The sequence below is a fragment of the Haliotis cracherodii genome, unplaced genomic scaffold, assembly GCF_022045235.1.
Source record: "Haliotis cracherodii isolate W230 unplaced genomic scaffold, xgHalCrac1.p SCAF_5, whole genome shotgun sequence".
Lineage (NCBI taxonomy): Eukaryota > Metazoa > Mollusca > Gastropoda > Lepetellida > Haliotidae > Haliotis > Haliotis cracherodii.
Window position 1 is genome coordinate 23,867,983 of NW_027266308.1, and position 25,867 is coordinate 23,893,849.

Sequence of the window (25,867 nt, forward strand, 5' to 3'; positions counted from 1 at the left end):
GCCTCACGTAATGACAAAGTCAGTCATGCTATTGCATAATGAAAGCTTTAATGACGCCTTCTGCTGACAATAATGTAGCAACTATTATTTGTTGATGTCTAGACCTTTAGTGTCGCCAGTGATTAATTATTGCCTGTACCGTCTCTCTCATCAACGAGGTAGCTGAATATGAACAAAAGCATGGCCCGCCACAGGCTTAATTCCTCCGGTATTGGTGTAACGAGGAGATTACCGGTCTAATATTCTCAAAGGGGCTGAAATGTATACGGCGTGTGTCATTGTCATGAGTTATAGTAGAGCTTTCTATCCATATCCTTTTTGTATCAAGCATGCATGAAATTGGAAAAGTTTTTCGGTCATCGATTAATGATAATCTGAATAGCTCTTAACATAATGACTACAGAATCTTGATAATAAAGAAGAGAATTCATGGATGTCAACTTCTTTATTATGAGGAACACAACGTTTCGTAATATATACTTACACCTTCATCAGAATCACGGTCAAGCATGTCCTGCTAGCTTGGCTGTGTTGATTTTTCCATCACAAGGGGTAAATATTTCAAATCATCATCAATTAAGGATATTTTTAATACTATCAAATCCCATGTAATTATAGTTTTTTAAAGGAAATTGAACTTATCAATGACTTCTAAATAGTGTAGATAGCTATATTTTATGTTTTTAATGTATAAATTGTAACTTAGATGCATCCTCAAAGGGGGTTGATGGAGCATAAAATTATTGTCTCACTGAAAGGATATGTAAGACCACATCATTCAAAGTACCTTTATTCATGCCACGTTTTAAACGCAGTATATTTGTTTATTTTAAATAATGACTTCATTGCGTACCATCATCAGCAGCTGATCATGAGGGGTTGGTGTAAATCGTGCTGGGGAACCGTGGAGGTAGCAGAAGTATTGGAAGTCCCCACGGTAAGGTGGCCTACCTTTGGTTGCTTGTGATCTATATCCCATTTATATTGTATTGTTGATTGAAATTGTATTCTTTTAAACGTTCTTAACTAATTTTAAAATTGAAACTGTGATACTCTAGTTATTCTACTGTCCTTTGCTGACAGGTTGTTTATACCATATAAATCTATGTAATATGGCTCAGTTCTCGTCACGATATGGCTGAAATATTGCCGATGTGACGTTAAAGTTTAATTCACTCACCACTCGTGAATAACCCGTGAAGACTCGGGTTGGAATAGGTCTTCAACAACCCACGCTTGCCGTAAAAGGCGACTAAGGGGATTGGGAGGTCAGGCTCTCTGACTTGGTTGAAGTATGTCATCGACCACAATTGCATGGATCAATACTCATGATGTTAATCACTGGATTGTCTGGTCCAGGCTCGATCATTTACAGACTGCCGTCATATGGCTGGAATATTGCTGAGTGCGGCGTAAAACAACAAATCAAATCATCAGGTGAATTAAATGTTATGGAGCAGAGAACGTATATATGCATCTGAAAGAACAACAAAAGTAATAAGATAACAAAGATTGAAACTTAACAATGGAAGCCAACAGTTAATTACCGCCTGTAGGTGATAGCGATGGACAACTGGATGCCGGGACTTAAATTATCACTGATTGGCAACAGAAAATGATCAACTGGGAAACGTCAGGCCGGGGGAATTTTCACTTGGAATTGGTAATGGACAAATGGACAAGTGGAGGCCAGCTGGATAATTAGCTCAGTTTCAGGTTTTTTAACAGTAAGGACACTGGGCGGACAGGTTCCCTGGTCGCGGTTCATGGCTGGTTGGTGTCTCCTGGCTTCTTGTAGTTTTATTTGTCGCCAGTTGTTGTTGTTAGACAGACATTTTGTGGCTTCCCACATGATGTGGGACATCATGGTCTTTGTTCTCTCAGGATGTGTTCGGTAACGACAATAGCGGATTTCAGTTCTAGTTTGTTGACAGAGGTCCACCTTTGTTACCTTATTACTTTTGTTGTTCTCATGGGTACATATATAGTGTATGTTCTCTGCTTCATAGCATTTATTCGTGTGACGAAGGTGTGAGTATATATTCCGAAACGTCGTGTTCCTCATAATAAAGAAATTCACATCCATAAATTCTCCTCCTTATGTATATCGCTTCTAAATGCTATAATTCAAAGACTACATATGTTAATAGTGTTTGGGTATATTGTCTTGATAATATGTCATGGATATGAATTGACTTATCGGAGACATAATTTATCGGAAATGAAACTATTTTTCGCGCGCTCTTATTTCACTGATACACGTGAACGTTAAGAGCATTTGATACATGTAGGGTTAGTTGATAATCTTTAGCCATACTTCATATTAAATATATTAACATATATATTACCACAATATCTTAAGTTTGTTCGTTTGTTGTTTAACGCCATACTCAGCAATATTACAGCTGCTATGACGTGGGTCTGTAATTCAGTGATTGACATCAAGAGCATCGATCCACGCAATTTTGATGTGATGACATGCAACAACCAAGTCAATGAGCCTGACCACCCGATCCCGTTAGTCGCCTTTTACGAAAAGCATGGGTTGCTGAAGACCCATTCTACCCCGGATCTTCACGGGTCTAGTGAAATGGAATGCCAGTAATTGAAGATACAGAGAATCTATTACACTGCTTTTAAATATTATGACTGTAGAATATTTTCGAACAATGCAAAGACAAACATTCTTTTTCTCCAACTTTGTATTTACATTTGTCAGTATTCTCAGACTATTCACAATACTCAGACCACGGAGCATCACACAGGCATTTATTAATAATGCGCTTGAAAACTAAAAAAGTAAAATGGCAAAACCTATACAGGCAACATTTTCACATAAGAAATTAGACGGCCTTCATTAATAAGGTTTTAACAAGTCATTATTGGAGTACCATTTTCTATTGATGGTCCGAAAGTTCATCACAAAGAATCGATCCCAGTGGGATTCTTAGTTTGCCAGCATCCGATACCCCTGCTCATGAATTCTACAGCATCGTTGAACCACTTCGGTACAGTGCATACTGTTTGAATAACCAACGAGCTACGTATACGAGGAATAACGGATTACATGGGTGGTGCCAATGAATGGTGTTAATCCCGAGCCTTTGGCAAGGGACTTACATCATATATTCACGAAGGACAAAGAATCTGTTCCGACTTTTGAGTAGGTTATTTTGTATTTGTGACCAATCATGATATAAAGGACCTTATTGGTGAAAAATAACATTTGACTTCTCATAATATTTCAAAACTACATTATCTTAGGAACACAAAAATACAATCCAAAAACTTTAAGTCATACTTCTTACATAGATACATGACGTCAAACATTTGGACTCATTTTCTGCAAACTTCAATGATCAGACCAATAACAGTTTCTGTAATAATTGCAGTTTTTAGATACAATGTCTGATTGATAGAAAGTAGATATGTGTGCGGAAACGTTTTGAAATAATGTTTTTATTACGTTATGAACTAACGAGAGAAAAAATGTTTGTAGTCCGCACACATGGACATTTTTACGGAAGTTTTGTTTGTTTTTAACGCCGCACCAAGCAATATTCCAGCGATGGGACGGCGGTCTGTAAATAATCAAGTCTGGACAGACAGTCCAGTGATTAGTATCATGAGCATCGATCCACGCAATTAGGATACGATGACATGCATCAACCAAGTCACAGAGCCAGACCATCGATCCCGTTAGTCGTCTCTTACGACAAGCATAGTTGCATTTTACGGCAAGAATGGGTTGCTGAAGACCCATTCTTACCCCGATCTTCACGGGTCAGAGAGAAAATGAAAACGAATGGTAGGAAACGAAACCTTACAGTTAAATGTCACCGAAGGCAGCTTTTTGTTAAGATGACGTAATGTAATCAAGTTTTGACGTCATGAGCAATGGATGACCTCATATCTGATTTTACTCAACAATATAGCACCATGACGTCATTTGGCTACAATTGACCGATCAGCATTTAAAATCGCTTAAATGCATTTGTGGAAATATATAGAGAATCTCACCAAACTGTCTTTTGATATCAAATATATCTACACGAGTCGATAAAAGCTTAAAACTCCCAGGCTTGCCGACGAGATTCAAACTTTTATCGACGAGTTGTGATATATTTGATATCAAAAGACAGTTTGGTGAGATTCTCTATATATTTCGTATTCATCATCCAACATCATTAATATTCTTCCAGCTTATTCAGTTTGTAGACAGTAATAAGCAGTGGGTTAAGTGTATAAGGAACTGCGAAAAAACTTCAGTAGCAGAACCATTAGTGATGTCATTTGTAACAATGACGTCACAATGGTCTGCAAAGCATTGTCATGCAATTTCATTGCAGTTGATATCGCTTGATCTCACCCAAGCGATATCTCCCGTGGGAACCAGTTTTGGATGATAAATGAAAGTTATTACACATGATATTTCTTCAATCATGGGTAACATTATCGAGTCCCTGTTCTTTAGGGGCAGCGTAGTCGGATCTACCATGCCCCAAGAGGGAGTTATGGAATCAGTGTTTGATGCCACTGTTATGTGAGTATGTCAGGAATGTTGGCTTTAGGGAAACCCAAAGTGACACAGGTCGTAAATGCTAACCACCTTGGTAAAACCAGTGATCAACGCTGCCAGGCAAAAGAAAGGTGCTGAGGTGAAATGGGATTTAACTTTGCGTTCAAGATTAGTGCACTTATATCGCGTAGTGTACTGACTTCGAGCTGACCAGTCCTGCTTTTTAGCCCCTTAATGCCGAGCGTCAGGCAGGGTAAAAAATACCATCTTTTAACGTCTTTTGATATGACGCCGCCAGGGATCGAAACTGCGACTTTCCGCTCTGCGGGCTGCCGCTCTGTCCACTAGACCACGGAGGCGGTCCTGCAAAAGAAAGTATAAACTGACAATTGGATTTGACCAAAAACTTACAAAGGTTATAAAAAACATTAATAGGCTGAAAGCAATAGCCGAAACACTGCAAACTTAACTGTGATACCCGTATCAAATACTTCACCGTCGATTAACCGCCTCTTGTTTGTTTAATTTTTAGCCATCAGCAAACATAGGCGTATTCTTCCTATTTCCCAGTTTATTGCTATTTATTAAGGGACAATCATTATCCAAGCGTGTAAAATTATTTCACGTACGTTAGATAAGTTTTTTAAATCACAAACCGTCCCCCCCCCCCCCCCCCCCCCCCCCTCACCCAACTTTTTCACTTTTGAGGAATATCACATTCTTTGAAATAAAACAAGATTGATTGATTGATTGTTTAATCCCGCACTCTGCAATATTCCAGCTACATGACGGCGGTCTGCAAATAATCGAGTCTGGACCAGACAATCCAGTGATTGACATAATAAGCCACGATCCACTCAATTGGAACCCAATCCATTTAGTCGCCTCTTACGACAAGCAAAGGTTGCTGGGGAACAATATTCTTACCCGGAATCCTCAGGGTCAGGAACTGGGCACCCTGTAATTCTCTTTTCCGCCTTTTTCACTAACTGTCTGATCAAATGTACATGTTTACACATGTCAACCTAATTCTACTATTGACATTTTATTTACTTTTTCTACTTCCTCTGCTCTCTATGATCAGCCCAAAGCGATGGATCAAAGAGATGTACTCCCAAATCCCATTAAAGATTCATTTTGCACTATATGACAGCCTCGGCCATTTCATGCCGATTGATTTTATGAAGACATATGCCCGAGGACAATAGCGACCACTGAGAGGTCTTTACATGGAAGTTCATATCCATGTCCAACTTGGGGTATGAGCGACGGGAGATGATAGAATGTAGCTCGTGTGACGTCAATATTTCACATCCTGGACACGGATATTACATCCTTCCTGCTATTAGTTAAGTCAGTTCATTCATCGACAAGGATTTAGCAGATATTAATAGAGGTTGGAGTTAATTCAAAACGTCAACGCCTGAAAATGATCAGCTTCTACCGAAACAGGTTCTATAAGTCGTAAATGGCAAATATGTAACGAAAATTATGTGATGGGACTGAACATTTTGTAATATAATTACATTTCCTAATCGCTTTCATGGAAACACTTTGAAGTTGACAATGACCTGTGACTTTAACGTATTTACAGCTGTGTTCAACTAATTCATTTTCTGTTCATGCCTGCTTTATTGAATGTCTTGTTTCGTCTGTTTTGCTGTGACGACCAGTGTTTCTGACTAGAGTCAGCAACAGAACAGAAAGCGATTACTTATATATCGTCTAGTTTTCACGTTAAGAATAAACATGAAATGACACCAGTTTAGCAAGGAACCTAGTAGTACCAAGGCAGACTTGGTAAGAAAAAGTGCTATTGATATTGCGAGTTATTATCGTTGGACATATTTTGTTCGCTTTTATTAACAGCATGTAGTAGGTCGTGACGTCTCCGTGCCGGAAGCTAGGAGCCACTGGTCTGTAGCAGCGCCTTCGTAATTTAATACAAATGTGACATTAACAACTCCGTTAAGTGCGACTCAATCTTTGCTATGGGCGGAGCTTTTGAAGTGACATGAGTACACCAAGTAGACATCTGATTATCGGTGATTTTACCACGACACTGAAGAATGCTTGATTCTGATTGGTCCAAATAAAATCAATGTCATTTATTTAATTCATTTAGCTACCTCAGTATTATCCAGCTTTTTCTTGTGAATACATCTATTAATAGCCTCTGTATCGATGCATATAACAATGGTTACATTTATCCATTGGAACTGTAAAGGTTAATTGCGGAACATTTTCAGCTCTTCTTTGCTTGCCGTGATGGAGTTTGCATACTATTTTTCAACATTATCCTCTCAGGTCCTCACACTTCTGCCAACGAAGCTGGAGTGCCTGGACAACTCTGATGAAGAAGGCTTCCTTCCGGTAGTGTAAAACGTCCTCCGTGGCACAAATGACGTTATCATTATTTACATAAAAATAATAGTTGCTTCTTCAAGTTGGTAGAAATATCAGGTCAATACGGAGGATGTTCAATGATTATGAGATCAAAGCCACAGTCATAAATTGTAACCAGGGCGACCACAGATTTTTGCACAGGTGCACTTTAGTAAGTTTTCCAAGCCTTGATAATGTCTCACTCGCAAATCAGCATAACATTGGCCATTAATGGTCTAACCATTCAGGAAGTAGTCCACCAGTAGGATTCCTTTGGTTTCCAAGAAAACCGAAGCCACCCCATGAAGCCCGCTGATGCGACTTTGCCTTTTTCGGGGGAGGAGACCTTATGTTTCCACTGCTTTGACTGCTATTTTGTCTCTGCCTGATAATGGTGAACCCAAAACTCAGACATTTTATATAACCAACTAGAACTGCTTCACAACCACGTACATTTTCACGGGAGATGACGAATCTGAAGCGTTTCTGATCCGGTGTCAGAATATTCACTCCTCAAAATGTTCTGAACTCTCTCACGAGAGAGATGCCTATGTATTGGCCGCCATGTGATACGTGGTTAGTCGTCGATCATTTTTAATCATATCATATTTTATATCAGCATGGTTCTTAGTGGTTCCATTTAATGTCTTCCTGATCTTTGATCATATTCGAGTCTCTCTCTTCCCCCTTAAGCAGTGGCAAAGGAAGGAATATCATCCTCGTATCCACACAGAATACCATTGGAGTTGGTCCTTTCAGTTGGAGGCGCTTAGCAATTAAGACCATTACCATCTTCAGAGAATACTGTTGTCACTTTGATGCCTGCTGTTGTGTATCCGGTTCAAATGCATGCAGTCTGTAACCATGAAAAGTGTTGTACTTAATTTATTCAATTTGTTAAGGGTGTATCATACAGTCTTCGTACCTACTCAGAATATTGCCTCTCGCACGTGTCCATATATTGACTGGAATTGACTTGAACAGTAACCCCCGTTGAAATCCTTCGATAAAATAAAAAAAATTGTGGATGCTCCAGTGGAGGGCATATTTTAAGTCGAAGTACTTAATATGATGATGCTCTCCATTTTACCTGGTGCAGCGCAACACATTCACCGTTCATTTAATTCAAAAGTAACATATCGTTTTCATCAGCATGCACTGTCGTGTCACTGGATTTTGTGGTTCTTGTTGTCTGGATGTCTTGTTTGTTTTCAGGCCGCCGACGCATGGTAGAAATGCTGCTGTGCGGCGTCAGGCAATAAAATACTTACTTTTTATACAAACTGTGTGAATGGTGCGTGCTCCAGTAGGGCCGGACATGATTACCCTTTTCGTGAACACCTGGTGTCATCACTGATTTTCAGTGGTCCATCATTTCACAGCTATTTTTCCCTTTGCGCCAAATGGAATCTGTTTCGGAGGATAATCTAGACTGGTTATTCTCTTAAATTGACAATTTAAATTGACACCTGCAGACTTTATCTTTATTTCCACGCTTTGCATCTATCCGTTAGCGTCGGGACTTTATAACCTTGACATGGTGGTACTTCATATTTCATTGCAATCCTGTTGGACACTCTTTCATATGTCTTCTCAAATGTCGGTAATATCGGAGTTAAGCCATAGAATCGAATTTGAGCAGGCCGAATTATATCATATGTACAGAATTCGTGTCCACGATTTATATCACAATGCATAAACATGGTCTCAAATCCCTATTCAAAATGGTTTGGGACGCCGAAATATAGCTGTAGTATCGATGTTAAGTGAGTGAGTGAGTGTGTTGGGTTTAAGCAATATTCAAGCAATATCACGGCGGGGGATACGAGAAATGGGCTCACATATGGTACCCATGTGGGCATTCGAACAGGGTTTTCGGCGTGAGGTACGAACGCTTCAACCACTAGGCTACCCCCACCGTCCCGTATCGATGTTGATGACAGGGTGCTGTTCTATCCGCGTGGATGGCTGGAGATACTTGATACAGTTGGAGATACTTGATGATAGCGCGGTAGTCAGCTGTGTCCAATTATATCACCAGAGAATACCTCTTTGTTATTTTGATGCCTGCAGAATTATGCTGCCTGGTTGTGTATTTGGTTCAAATGCAGTATGTAAGCATGGAAACTATTGAACGTAATACATGAAAACCATTCAGGTGTTAGTGTTTCCCCGACGATCGATTTCCTGCTGATTGCTTGGAAATGTGTGCTGATGATGTATAAACAGAAGTAGAATTTCCAGAATTGCTTTAAATTACACAAAAAGAATCCAATTTCGTGTCCACTGCCAGAAGCACTGATTGCTGTCTCGGCTACGTATAAAAGCTATTTTTATGCAAAAAACCCCGCGTCATCTCAGATACTTTTTCGAAATTACATGTTTTGTTTTGTTTGCTGATTAACGCCCCAATCAGAAAATTCCAGTTATATGTCGGTGGTCTGTAAATAATCGAGTCTGGACCGAACTGGTGAGTGATGGACACGTGGAGCATCTACACAATTGGGAGCCTGACCACCCGTTCCCGTTAGTCGCCTCTTACGACAAGCATGGGTTGCTAAAGGTCAATTCTAATCCGGATCTTGCATCAGTCGCATCTTGCGACCAGCTACATGTATGTGATGCTGGCAACACATTCAATCCCTGGTCCCCAGGGGCAATGGCATTTGTACATATCCACAATTGTAATGAGGTGTTGTGAATTAAAGATTCAATGTGCGTTTGTTTGAACTGTATTGTAAATAATAAATCCTTGTGATCGGCAATGATTGCAACGTTTTCTTAAACTACACATGGGTCCACAGGGTCGTGAATTTATTGAACAATATAGAACTTCGTGACTGACAAGGGTATTTACACGTATTGTAAAAGGAGGCCAAAACACTAATTTCCATAATCATTGGAAATCTTTTAAAAACAGAATTCCCATTAGATCATAAGCATGACGTTATTTTAATGAAGTCAAAAAAAGGGAATTACATCGGACATGGTTTTGTCATTGGTGCGTCAAATTTGGAAATGTCAATGATTCAACTTTTTGAAAAATTTACTGAGGACCGGAAATGCTGTATATAATGGCGACAAAACCTTTTTTCCATATTCATAAGAAAACGATGAATCACTATCAAATGGGTATGACACCAGGTGTTCTCGAAAATGTGAGCACCTTCAACAAACACATGCAAAGGCAAGGCAATTGTTCACCAGAAAAATCACAGGAACATATGGTACAAGTTAGCGCATTTATTGCATTGGACAACATTTTCGTCACTAAAATTTTAAGTTTTAGAAGAAATGTCATCAACATGTCTTCCATAAAATGTTTTGAAAGCTCTATGAAATCTTCGTAGAATGAGTATGCTCGATTGTACCTCACAAGTTGAGAAATGTGGATACCAAAGGTTAAGCTGCGGAAATATAGGTCGACGTGAAGGGAAAAGTGACTGTTGAAAACTGAATTCATCACGCTTGTCATACAGGCTTTTGGAAAGATTTTTGTCACTCTGAATCTTTACACACATATCTGAGTATGAAATGGATAATGTGGTTTCACTGGTTTCCGTTATTTCTTCTTCACTTGGATAAATATGTGGAAGGGAATTGATCACAATTGATCGATAATCGATACACCAAATTCACTTGGTTGAATCGTATATACTAAAATCTATATCTATACTTTCAGCAACAATTGCGCCATGAATCAAGAACTGACGTTTAGCGGCAAGTTAGTCCGGTGGGATAGAGGTGTACAAAGATGAACAATAAAATGTTTCGATATAGTGTACGCTGGATCTATTCTGATATTGAAACTCAGAATCCACATGGTATTAATTCCACTTCTGTAAATATACTACAAAAAGAAAAGAAACGGATAACCCGTATTTGCTGAGAAAATGTTGTATATTCAAACATGAATAACTTGATAGGAAATGAACTTGAGTACATGAAATGTTACATCCGTTTAGGAGAGATCAATGTCTATACAATGATGTCCATAACTTGAGGTAAGGCATTCACAATATTCCTGAAACGTGAATGGAGTATCAATATCTGTTGTTCCCACCACGTGCACGAATAAACAGTTCTCACACGCCTTGTCATGGACTGGATGAGACGCTGGGGAATCCTCCGCCACTCATCCTGCAGAAATGCAGCTAGTGCCTGGAGAGTTTGGGGTTGATGTTGACGCTGACGGAGACGGCGATCAAGTTCATTCCACAGGTGCTCTATTGGGTTAAGATCCGTGGAACGGGGCGAGAAAGGTCATTGTGACACGTGCCGTGTGGGGCCGGGGGTTGTCCTGCTGGAAAATCTCACGTTGGACGTCAATGGCTGGCAGAGGGTGTGGTAGCAGGATGGTGTCTCTGTAGCGTACAGCCGTCAGGTTTCCCTGGACGTGGACAAGATCGGTACGATCAGTGTAGGATATTGCCGCCCGCATCCTCACACTCCCTCCACCAAATCTGTCCACTTGACGCACGCAGTTAGAGGCATAACGTTCATGAACACGTCTGTAGATCCGGTTCCTACCATCACGTCTCTGCAACAGGAATCTGGACTCATTGCTAAACCAAATGCGTCGCCAGTTGCGAAGGTTCCAGGCAGTCACGTTGTTACACCAACGGAGACGATGAGCACGATGGTGACGACGTAGAACGTTCCCGACGTAGGGTCTCCTGGCTTTCAGTCCACGTTCTTTCAGCCTGTTCGGTACAGTCTGGCCTGATATCCTCCTAAGTCCTGGAACCCTGGCTGCAGTGCTCTCACCCGTAGCAGTACGGTCACGCAAATGAAGGACCCGAATGTAGCGATCCTGGGCTCGTGTGGTGACTCTAGGTCTTCCCGTACGGGGACGGTCATTTGTTGTGCCTGTTTGGTTGTAGGGAGCTGCAAGCTGTGATATTGTGCTTTGGCTAACATTCAGACGTCGGGCAACAGAAGAATGGGACTCTCCAGCCTGCAGTCTTCCAATGGCGATGTTCCTTGTGGCAGCGTCAAGACATGGCATGTTCATTTGGCTTGGAAACACCTTCTGAACGAATGCCTATTTCCGAAAGCAAGCTTGCTTTTTTTGCCAAACACTGCATGCTTTTCCTGCCCAATTTCAACGTGCAAGATGCCACTTGTTGCGTTGTGGCGATGCATTTCTTACTCATTCTAAAAAAATCACATAAAAGTCAATATTTTCAAGCAAAATCAATTTCTTGCAAACGGAACTGTGTCAATTGATGCTCTTACCAATATTGATATTATTTTCGTTTTGACATATCAGTAACACCTATGCGTTTTTTGTTTTTTTTTGGATAGTAACGAAACTCTTTCCTTGATTTCATTAAGGCTTAACTTTTAAACAGTGATTCAGTGGTACATATGCTGGATCAGAGTCATCCCAACATGAAAAGAGAGAAACAGTTTTCATAACACACGCATGTTTTGTCTGACAAAATATATCCCGATTCCTTGTGATAAGCTCTGTAAAAATTCTGAGGACTTGATAATTTCCTTTGAAGGGCATCTATTGTAGCTGTAATATCAGCCATCAAAATACAACTGTTGTGTCTTTATAAACCATTATGTTTTATTAAGATATTGAATAAATGCCAGACGAGAACTTTTCAGAATTTATTTTCGGCTTCACAACATGAAACATTGATTTAATTATTAGCACATCTAACCAGCACGACGCCACTCTTACAAGGAGCCCCTGATTGTCACGTATGTGGATGGCCTATTCAGATATTCGACCACTGGTAATCTGTTTTGATTAGAAATATAAAGTTAATCTTAACTGACGGTGACAAGAAATATGAGATCTATCCAATTTCCCATGGATAATTGATAAAGGAACATCAAAGGAGACATTTTGGGGGAAGTGGAACTGTGACCAGTAAGTGTTGTTGGTCTATTTTTGCATTTTGTCTTCAAAATATTCCCTGTGATCCCATATGGTAGTTGAGATATGTTCACATTTACATGCCATTGCTAGGTTTAAAAGGCGACCAAATTGGGCATTCGTTTGTCATGGGTTGCGTCCCTGTGTCGGCAAAGGAAGGGCGTCTAGAGGTCGAGGACGCCCGAGCCGGCAAAAGTGTTCCTAAGACAACACAAAATTTTGACCTTACTTAAGACGGTCGGTAGGATGGGCCCGGTCCTATCAATCGGCTGGTCATGCCAAGCCCCGTCATTATTGTGTTGCGAAATTTGGTTAAAACGTTGAAATGATTTGTTTTAGTCTTGGCCAAATGATATTTTACTTAAATTTCAAATGTTTAGTTTCAATTTGTAAGTTGTCTATTAGAGTCGTATGCTCAAAAGCCAGTGGATTCTATTGTTCTGCTTGAGGATAACATTCCTGTATCCCCATGATAACAGTTTGCTGGAAAACCGCTTACATATGGCATCGCCCCTTTTGGCGCTATGTAGTAAGTAGGTAACCATGTGTAAAAAAGATCCTAAAAAAACAAACGGCAACTATCAGAATCGGATTGATCTGATGACGATATAGTGACCGGGTTATTGTATTCCGAAGGGGATTCTTGGTTAGCTGTTCTTCTCACAGGACCCTTAGTTTCAGCATGGGTACAATTCGAGACAATGATCACAGTCTAGCTGAAGAAAACTATTGACGAAATTGTATCTAAACTTAAGAGTCAAAGTGTCATTGAAGCCAAAAGAAGAACGTGTCTTTCCCCCCAGGGGCGGTCGGGTACCCTTGTGGCTAAAGCGTTCGCTCATCACATTGGTGTCCTCCGCCGTGATATTGCTGGAATATTGCTAAAAGCGGCGTAAAACCACACTCACTCACTTTTTCTATCCAACACTTATCCTTTGACTTTTGATACAACGGTTCTTCCATGTTTCTCCATGCCTGTGGACCTCTACATCCCACGACCTACTCGCTGTTTCAAATGTCAGAAATTTGGACATGGGCAGAATTCATGCAGATGTCAGGCTACTTGCTTCAGATGTGGTGCAATTGACTATGAAGGAAATACCTGCACTCAACCTTTGAGAAGCCCCAACTGTCAAAGTGATCATATGTGATCTTCAACTGTCTGCAGCGAATTCAAGTTTCAGTCAATTGTACAAACGTTTTAAAGTGAACAAAAAACCCGCTTCAAAGATGCCGGGACACAAACTTAGTCACATTAGCAAACACAACAGTATATTCTTATGCTTCTGTAGTAAAAGCAGTTAAAACGGGTCTAACAGCCTCAATTCACTGTCAGACAGATCTGTCATGGACAGTAGGAGACCCCCAAAGCAAATTTCTCAAATAGAAATTAACAAAGTTTCAGCTCCAACGTAAAAGGAAAAAAAACAAAACTATAGCAATAAATAATGCTGAAATTCCGAAAAAGAAAAATCAGTCTGACCGAGTGTCAAAGGCACTCAAAGATACTGTGCATCTCTTCAAAAGGTATCGGTTGCTCGAGGATAAGGAAACGGAAGTGTCCCCTCACATGAGCACTGGTGGTCGTACAAGTGGTCACTGGCCTCAAAAGAAAGACAGGCGTCGATCCCCTGTTACTCCGCCTTAATGACTAACACAAATTACTTAATTTAATGGAATTGCAGGTCTCCAGAGTGAATTACACTTGTTAATACAAGATTATAAGCCGTCAGCAATCTGTCTCTCTAAGTGACGTATCTTAAACATACGGACACATTTGACCTAAGACAGTACAACTGTCATCATCTGTTTTCTACTGCGCGTGATAAGGCGGGTGGAGGCTCTACTATCTTAGTCAGGCACAGTGGTGTTCATCTAAATACTAATCTCCAAGCTGTTGCTATCCACCTTACATTGAACATTGCATTAACTTTGTGCTCCTTATATATCTTTATTCGACAGTCTCATCTTCAGAATATGTATGATCAGCTTCCTAAGCCCAACATGATCATGGGCGATTTAAATGAGCATACCCCACTGTGCAAATACAAACAATAAGGGGAAAGTCATTGAAGGTTTCATTTCTGATAATAATTGTTATATAATGATGATTCAAGCACCCTTTTACACCCTGCCACCATCTGTCTCTCACAGATTCAAACGTTTACAATGAGTTTGAATGGTCTGTGCATGCTGACATTTGACCACTTCTGTACTGTGCTAAAATCTATGATACCGGGTTAAACCCTCCATCAAGGTGGAATTTTAAAAAGGCCAATTTAACCTTATATGACATACTATGTGCTGAAAACATAAAACCTGACGAATGTACCAGATCACATCCAGTTGTTTTCCGGTCAACTGAACAATATTGCTAACCAAACAATTCCTAAGTCCTCTGCAAATCCTCATATTCGCGAACCATGGTTTACTAACGACTGTAAACAAACAAGAACAAAATTTCACAAACATCTTATTGTTCACAACTTACATAATGTTCAAGTTACTAGTACCAAAACAAAATAAGCATCAGTCTTTGGGGAAGTTAATAACGTATAAATCTGAAATTGCAGATAAACTTGGCAAAACGCTTGCCAAAAATAACATAATTCCATACCAGAACTTGGCCGGGATCAAACTGATCGCTCAAGTTATCGCCCTATATTTTTAACCTGTTGTGTTTGTAAAACCGTGGGAGGAATAGTAGATAATAGATTAGCATGGTATTTGGAAACCAACAATCTTATTACTAATATTCAATGTGTTTTTCCGGAAAATAGAAGTACTCTTTAGTATGATTAGAATCCTTTGTTAAATATGTTATGGTAAGCAAACAACGCCTAGTATCAATTTTCTTTGATCTCGAGCAAGCCTATGATTCTACCCGAAAGGATCCACATGTTTTTGGTTTGAGGGGTCGTTTACCTCATTTTATATCACAGTTTTTAACAGACAGGCAAAGTCAAGTCCGAGTGGGTTCAACACAGTCTGACCATTTTTTTCAGGATTAGGGTGTCCCACAAGGCAGTGTTTTGTCTGTCGCTTTACTTAGTATAAAAATATATGGTCTTTCAAAGGTTTTAAGTGATTCGGTAGATGGATCACTTATCGTGGATAATCTTAATGTTTCTTGTTGTGGTAAAAACATGCATACCATAAAGAAGCAATTACAAATCTGTCTCAATAAAATTGTACAGGTCCTTGATCCTTTCAAAACTTAATTACGGCTCCATCGTCTATGGTGGAGCATGTAAAAGTAATTTACAAAAACTAGATACTATGCATCACTGAGGCCTAAGGCTTTGCCTTGGAGCGTTTAGATCAATGGTCTAAAACTGTCCTAACAATGCGTCACTCAGTTACATTCTAATCAGTCAAATCCAGCTTATAATTGCGATAATAATTATATTTACGAAGATATTTACCACTTGTTCCACCAGTTCTGAATCAAATCTGCCATTTATGCTTCTAATATTAAACTTAAAATATTAAAATGCTAAAGCCAGTGGTCGACCTTACATGAACTAACTTAAGAAATCAGAAACAAATCAACTACTTTATCAACAAGAATACAATCAATTAAAAAACTCCTTTGGCACTCACAATTCTATACTTACGGATGGATCCAAAGATAATGGCGCAATTGATAGTGCCAATATCATTGTATCCAGAACAATATCTTCAAGAATACCAGATAACAGATCATTTATTTCACAGCAGAAGCGAATGCCATTTTAACAGCTCTAAAATACATCACTAACCAATCTAGATATAAATAGTTCATAATATTTTCAGATTCTTTTTCGTGTATTCGGGCTATTAAATTATGTCATGTACACATCCTCTTTTACTTGAAACTTTCGAATTATTTAATAATTTTGCTACTGGCCTATATGATATCGTCGTTTGTTTGTTACCAAGGAAAAAAGCAGAGCTCAACAAATCTGACACCATTTCTTCTCCCATACAGTTATTGTAAACCTGTAATTAGATGTAAAATCTAATGTAAAAGAAGTGGGACGCCCAAGTAGGTATAAATAAATAACATGCATTTAAACCTACAATCGGTTAGACCGTCTTGAGTTGTCAGTCCAGATTTGAGGAGGTCATTCTAAGATAATGTCGTATTGGCCACTCTCGCTGTACACATGGATATTTATTGAAAGGTGATGATCCTCCATTTTGTTTCATCCATGAAGTATTTTTTAAATCTAAATTGTCATTAAATTCTGGTTATTTTTCAAAGAAATCTGACAGTTACATAAATTTTGGTTGATACGTTATTTATAAACTAAAGAACTGTTCATAAGTGGCAGAATAAACGTGAAAACTGCGGCTGTGTCCTTGAAGGTGGATGAAGTAAGAGCATGTCATTCAAAGCAGATTTAATTTATTCCTACCACGTTTTTCATCGTAGAAAATGTTTCTTTTTAAAGTTTGGCTACGTTTACCAATAATCGCAAACACCCGAAGGAAGGACGGACATCCTGCTGGGGTCAATGCAGGTAGCTAAAGTACTGTAAGTCCCCATGGTCCTCAGTATAGCCAGTTTTATATTGTTTTAAAAAATAATAGTTATTTTTACATGCTCTCAAACGAGTTTTAAATAAATCTGTGAGATTCTGGTCAATGCACTGTCTTTCGACGACAGGGTTGTATGCAGTCTAAACACATTTGTTATTATAGTATCATTTTGTCTCGTCACGATATGGCTGAAGTATTGCACATTCACACTCACTCACATTCTACACACAACATAAAGACACTCTTTGCACCTATTCGTTCTCTGAAGGTACACACACGCACACGTGCACGAACGAACGCCCGCACGCACGCACACACACACAACTCTTCGTCTTGCCAACACATCTCCGTCGCCTCTACTCCAGCCTATGGACGTTGGATGTTTTGGTCTTTTCAAGGGAATTTACAACGGCCTCAGACATAAATTCAGCAGGGAACATGTAAGGTCTGGAATTAACAGATATTCAACATGCGAAGCTGCATGCAAAGCCTACTGTGCTACCCTCACACAAATTAATCTCCAGTCTGCGGTCAAGAAATGCAGCATGTACCCATTTAACAGTGATGTAGATAAACAGAGCACATTTCTCCCATCAATTATTTTCAAGACAAGTGCTAAGACGTCCACTACATCTTCCACAACAACAATTTCGACGACGTCGACGACAGTACCATCCACCAGGTGTACCAGGTTCTTTAGAAACTCTGACAATAGACCCTAACCCCACAAAGAAAAGAAAGGTCCTGAGTTCGGTTGTTGGAGGAAAAGCAATAACGGAGGACATTATCTTGGCCAAAATAGTGACACATAAAGAAAACCAAAATATCAAATCAACAGAAAGTCTACTAGACTTCTACTGTTTGAAGAAATACCACGCCCACTTCCGGACGCCGGGTACATCTGGTGTCACTAACGCGGCAGTTCTTGATTGCAAATTCGACTGATCCAGATACAGGAGAATCGCAGCGTGATGAGAGTGAACTTTGCTGCAAGTGCAAAAAGTGGCAACGAGGAGAAGGACGACAATGTACATCGCTCATATTTGTGAAATTGGCACAAAGCACACGCCCCATGTGTTCACACGGGACTCATCCGATCTATTGCACCAGTCGAAATGCAGAGTTTTGGTGTCCCTGCCACGACGAGTACTAGTAATATGCATTATAATTGTGTAAATATTTTGTAAGTTTGTATCCTATTATTCAAATTTTGACACTTTTTTTATTTGGAGTTGTCACAATGGTCACGGAAACCTTAAAACTTATTGTAAGTAGTAGATGACGAAATACACACTGACAAGATGAGTTTTGAGAAAAGATGAGAAAACAGTGAACATGACAATAATGAGGACAAATGAGAATGATCTTTCAGAAAGACGAGCCAAACGTTAACAATTTTGCAAGTTCCCTGGAAAAATATAACAATGTAACTGCTGGAAAACGGAGTAGAAATTACTTGACTTGTATAGTCGGAATCATACTCATGAATCGCTCATATGGAAAACGAAGTAGAAATTACATGACTTATATCGTCGGAATCGGACTCATGATCAAGTCAGAATCGTACAATATTTTATCGACTGTGTTTTCGGTCGAGATTTCTCATGAATGTGTAAAGGGCTTTGTCACTTTTACTTATATGTATGGTAACCGCCATTAACACTCGTGAATCGAATTCGTGTTCCTGTTTTCTCGTCAACATTAGTAATATGCATTTAAAAAGACTTTCGTTTCCTTTTTACCATACACTGGACCATTTAGAAATGGAATAGGTCAGTGTGCAAAAATCATTTTTGAGTTGATTTTGCACCATTATTTTACGCAAATTGTGTGGGTGGTGGACCCTTTTCGTGAATACCTGGTGTCATCATATTTTCCGTCATCCATTTATATACTTAGTAACTTTCACCACAATTTTGCCTTGGATTCGTTTTGGCGGATAATCGAGACTGGCTATTCTCTGGCGTTAACGCCATATATTTAGATGCATGGTAGCACCATTATTTCATCTGTCTTTGGTTTGTATTGGAACCGGCAGTGTTTAGTGTGTCAGATAAAGGCATGCATCTGAAGCCAGACCAATCGTAAGTTCATTCACGTTATTGGCGAAGAACGGAAAGTGCCGCTCTGCGGTCTGTCATCTTTGAGAAGTTGATGTCTTCAGAGGTATCGATTCGGATTGGTTTTGTGTTTTTTCTCTGAAAGAAACATCAGATCCCTTTCAGACTGGTCTTCTGTGAATGATACTTGCAAAGCGTTATAGAATATTACAACTGTCACAGACTGAACCTTTGTCAATCTCTCTGGCGATAAGGTTGCTGTTTCCTGATGATGGATGCTATGATAAGAACCCGATGTAGGTACAGATGAAACCTGCACTTAAATAGCGCGTGTGTGTGCGTCGGGGTATGTGTGTCGCTTATAGTAGCCCTGACTAATGCTGGCTTTATTGTGCTAGCCTACTGAGATACCATTCCGCAGTTTAACATAGAAAGTCACACTATATTGGCTCTGTTCCCACCAGTCCTTGTTTTATCCCCTTATTGCCGAGCGCCAGACACGGTAAACTCGAACATTAGATAAAGGAACAATTAGAAGTCATCACTCCATGAAAATGTCGATGACATTACCTTGAGGAAAAATTCACACTTGGTTGTCTGCAGTCTGATTTAGGAAACGTTAATGAAGACAACATAAATGTCAACTTGAGATAAGGAAGGGTTCAAATAAAATACATCGCGATAATTTACGTACACCGATATGAATCGTTATTTTGACAAATGCATGTTGAACATTCTTGACAAGAAGGGTATTGCTTTAATATTGAACAAAAAGACATTCAGGAGATCCATGCATGTATTTTAGCCTTAAGCTTCGTACTCTGATGTACTCGCGCAAAGTGAAGATCAATCTCAAACATACAATACACTTTGTGTACTTTTTTATACTTTACTTTGGTACACAGTTAAGTACGTTGTAACACATGCCCTAGATCATGTTTTGGTACATTAGCATGTGGTGTTGTTGATAAATTGGAAAAAAAATACCACTAAACAGAGACGATAATGGCACAACAGAACATTGTATTTACATTATTCTTGGCTATAGTCTGTTACAAAAATAATATTTTCTTGGCGATAGTTTTTCACAAAAGATCACACTCGTGGTGATACATTTTAGTTTTTTGTGTTCAAATTTAGAGTTGTTTTTATGTTCATCACATTTGACTCAATTCATTGTGCGAATTAAGAGGTAGCCAAAAAAGTTACGTCTTATGATCAAGCCCCGACATGGACACAATGTTTGAAGTTCCCGGCTATGATCTCTTGAAAATTGTTGAAAGGGGTGTAAAACAATATTGACTCACTCGATCACATGTAACCAGGAAGCATGAATAAATACACTCCACTATTGGCACCCGTCTCTACTTACAGAAGAAACTGTAGAAAGATAAAGGCAACGTTTTTTTTAAGAGCTGTAGGGACTATGATGCTAAGTAATTCCTCAGCTTATCCCAAGAGCAGAGTTAAGCCACATTTTCCATACCTCCCCTGAACACCAAATATTTTGATACGGGCTTGTTCTCCACGGAATGTACAAGTACGATGGTTTAATGGATTTTTCGTTCATTAGAGATCTATCCCTGGCTCAATAAAAACATTCGGAACAAAAGCAATAATATTAAACAAAAATGCAACACTGCCTGGAGCTTTCACATCAGAGAGGAGTGTCATATGAGGAGAATGGCAAACACACAATTCTGTTTTTTCATGTTCTTCATTTCCTTCACAGCCATCAATGCATGTACGGGAAGCTTGTCTTAAAAATGACAACCAGATTGAGATCACAGTACATCCACTTGTTTTCTTGTCCGCGTATGGAAAAAACACTCGGAGACACACTGGTGCAGATGACTCCCGTGTTTGTGGATCAACACCATGTAGACACATAACGACCGGTGTAGAATGGGTCTTCAACAACCCATGCTTGTCGTAAGAGACGACTAACGTGATCGGGTGGTCAGGCTCACTGACTTGATTGATGCATGTCATCGTATCTCATTTGCGTAGATCGAGGCTCATGATATCAATCACTGACTTGACTGGTCCAGACTCGATTGTTTACTGACCGCCATCATACAGCTGTAGGCATAATCTGTTGTCCTCATATCGGCTACAAATGTCAATGGCCATCTTCCCGTATAATTATCATCACTTCTGCTTGTACTTGCTTGACTCGAAAGTCCCTGGCCTATATGATGTTTATGATGATGAAGATTTATGTCTCTTTCATGTCAAGTGCAGTCCGGACCCACGTGGCTTGCGATTCCATTGAGAAACACCATTATTCCCCTCCTAATCGGTCCTAATCGTATCGACTTGACTGTCACATCTATTCATTAGTCTCGTTTCGTAAGAACGTGATATCAAGGAAATTGATGGCATTTAGCGGATAACTACCACAGGTATGTCTCACTTCGAAGTGTATGCTGTGTTTCCTGAATTAATGAACATCCAGGTTGTAGTCTGAATCAGATAAGGGCACACGGACCTGTCAGGTGTTATTTCTTCAGTTTATAGCCCCTTGTATAGAAACGGTATGCTCCCACGCATGCCCGACACCAAGCAACAGTACATGTGAATGCGCCCAAGCACTCCCGACCCTCCAGTAACATTATGTCCCCATGCATATCTGACCCTCGCTACTTGACACTACAGCAACATGCTGCTCGCTACTTTACTTGACACTACCGCAACATGCTGCTCGCTAGTATACTTGACACTACAGCAACATGCTGCTCGTCACTTTACTTGACACTAGTGGTCTGGCTCGCTGACTTGGTTGATGCATGTCATCGATCCCAATTGCGTGGATCGATGTTCATGATATTAATCACTGGATTGTCAGGTCCAAACTCGATTATTTACAGACCGCCGTCATAGAGCTGGGATATTGCTGAGTGCAGCGTTATACAACCAACCAAAAACCCACCAACTTGGCACTACAACTCGCTGGTATAGTTGACACTACAGCAACATGCTGCTCGCTAGTATACTTGACACTACAGCAACATGCTGCTCGCTAGTATACTTGACATTACAGTAACATGCTGCTCGCTAGTATACTTGACACTACAGCAACATGCTGCTCGCTACTATACTTGACATTACAGTAACATGCTTCTCGCTACTATACTTGACACTACAGCAACATGCTGCTCGCTAGTATACTTGACACTACAACAACATGCTGCTCGCTACTATACTTGACACTACAGCAACATGCTGCTCGCTACTATACTTGACACTACAGCAACATGCTGCTCGCTACGTATTCTATACTTGACACTACAGCAATATGCTGCTCGCTACTATACTTGACTCGACAGCAACATGCTGCTCGCTACTATACTTGACACTACAGCAACATGCTGCTCGCTACTAAACTTGACACTACAGCAACATGCTGCTCGCTACTATACTTGACACAACAGCAACATGCCGCTCGCTACGTATACTATACTTGACACTACAGCAACATGCTGCTCGCTACTATACTTGACACTACAGCAACATGCTGCTCGCTACTATACTTGACACTACAGCAATATGCTGCTCGCTACTATACTTGACACTACAGCAACATGCTGCTCGCTAGTATACTTGACACTACAGCAATATGCTGCTTGCTTCTATACTTGACACTACAGCAATATGCTGCTCGCTACTATACTTGACACTACAGCAACATGCTGCTCGCTAGTATACTTGACACTACAGCAACATGCTGCTCGCTAGTATACTTGACACTACAGTAACATGCTTCTCGCTACAATATACTTGACACTACAGCAACATGCTGCTCGCTAGTATACTTGACACTACAGCAACATGTTGCTCGCTACTATACTTGGCATTACAGTAACATGCTTCTCGCTACTATACTTGACACTACAGCAACATGCTGCTCGCTAGTATACTTGACACTACAACAACATGCTGCTCGCTACTATACTTGACACTACAGCAACATGCTGCTCGCTACTATACTTGACACTACAGCAACATGCTGCTCGCTACGTATTCTATACTTGACACTACAGCAATATGCTGCTCGCTACTATACTTGACACGACAGCAACATGCTTCTCGCTACTATACTTGACACTACAGCAATATGCTGCTCGCTAGTATACTTGACACTACAGCAACATGCTGCTCGCTACTATACTATACTTGACACTACAGCAATATGCTGCTCGCTAGTATACTTGACACTACCGTGACATGCTGCTCGCTACTATACTTGACACTACAGCAACATGCTGCTCGCTACTATACTTGACACTACAGCAACATGCTGCTCGCTACTAAACTTGACACTACAGCAACATGCTGCTCGCTACTATACTTGACACAACAGCAACATGCCGCTCGCTACGTATACTATACTTGACACTACAGCAACATGCTGCTCGCTACTATACTTGACACTACAGCAACATGCTGCTCGCTACTATACTTGACACTACAGCAATATGCTGCTCGCTACTATACTGGACACTACAGCAACATGCTGCTCGCTAGTATACTTGACACTACAGCAACATGCTGCTTGCTTCTATACTTGACACTACAGCAATATGCTGCTCGCTACTATACTTGACACTACAGCAACATGCTGCTCGCTACTATACTTGACACTACAGCAACATGCTGCTCGCTAGTATACTTGACACTACAGCAACATGCTGCTCGCTACTATACTTGACACTACAGCAACATGCTGCTCGCTAGTATACTTGACACTACAGCAACATTTGCTGTCACAGTTATGCACTTGCACCACTGCACACTAGGTATTGATAATATACACATGGGTAAATGTCATCATACCACGAGCTGCATGCAAATGCATAAAACTTAGAGATATGTTTTATTTTCTGTTTTGAATTAAACGTCACCATGGATAGATATATGAGAAAACTTACTTGTCCAAACACTGTAAACATACTTTGAGACATATTAAAAAGATGAAACCTGGCAAAACGGATAATCAAGGTTGACATTAAAATGTCAAATGTTCTTAAAGTGAAACACTAGTCTCTGAGAAAATGGCATCACAAGTCAGGATCTCGTGTGGCCGCCATGTTCATTGGTGACTGTCGTGCAACGTCGATACATGGAATGGATGAGGCGGTTGATGAAGGCCATAGGCTCTTGAGCCCACACTCTGAGGAACGCCTGACGCAGATCAGCTGCAGTTGTCGGCCTTTTACGACATTCAGCCGTCTTTGAATCTCGTCCCACAGGTGCTCAATGGGATTTAAATCGGGACTGAGGGCAGGCCACTGCATGGTTCTGATGTCATTATCCTGGAGGAAGTCTCTTGTTGCTCTCGCAGTGTGGGCATGGGCTTTATCATGCTGAAACTCGTGGTTGCGGCGACGTGCCAAATGAGGTATGGCGTGTTGGTCTCAAGACTTGATCAATGTACCCAGCTGCTGTGACTCCATTGCCTCTCCCTGGACCAATATTCTGGAAGACCACAGGGCCGACCTTCTGTGCAAGACAAATTCCACCCCCACACCATGATTCTCGGACCACCTCCCGAGTCTCTCTCAACAACACAAGCATGTGAATAACGTTCCCCACGGCGTCTCTCTCTCTCTCTCTCTCTCTCTCTCTCTCTCTCTCTCTCTCTCTCTCTCTCTCTCTCTCTCTCTCTCAGTGACTCATCAAGTCATGAAGATACATATGTCCATTCCACTTTTGCATTGGATTCCAAAGCTTCGTTTATATATATATAGAGAGATATATATTGAAGGATCCAACAAAATCACCACAAGACACTGTCTCGAAGATTAGCCATAATCTATTATACAACCAAGGAAGGGCTTTCCGCATATTCACAGAGTGTATATGAGACAAGTGGAATTACCTCTATTGGTTCTCAAAAACTCAATGGATTTGCTTGTCCTTTCCAATCTCAGAAAAGACTTAAGTTCAATCCTGACAAGACCTTTGACTTTTCCACACACTACTACACTTAACAAAAAACTTCATTCCTTGATCCATGAGGCATTCATCACAGAATGTCTGTCCATAGATATACTTACATCTCTACCTTCAAAGGTTCAGGACAATTCATATAATGTAAATGCCATCTTACGTTTATCAAGAAAACAAAATGTTAAATGCTTGACCAGTGACAATCTACATGAAATTATGGGATAGGATATTTGGGTAAGACGTAGGCAAACCCACTTATACAAATTCTGCTTCCCACTTTGTTGATCTGCTACTGTATGCAATAAAATCGTAATTTCTAAAAAAGCGAATTTGGCCAAGATGTGTAACATTCTGGGAGTGACCATTTGACTTTCACGGGTGGGTGGTGGTATGAATGAGTGTGTGTGTGTGTGCGTGCGTGCATGCGTGCGAAGCACAAACATAAACAGGTGCTAATTTTTTTAATAATTAATAAAAAAATCGAACTGTAATCTTTTTTCTTCTTCGAGTTCCTCCCACCACTCAGCGTCCAGC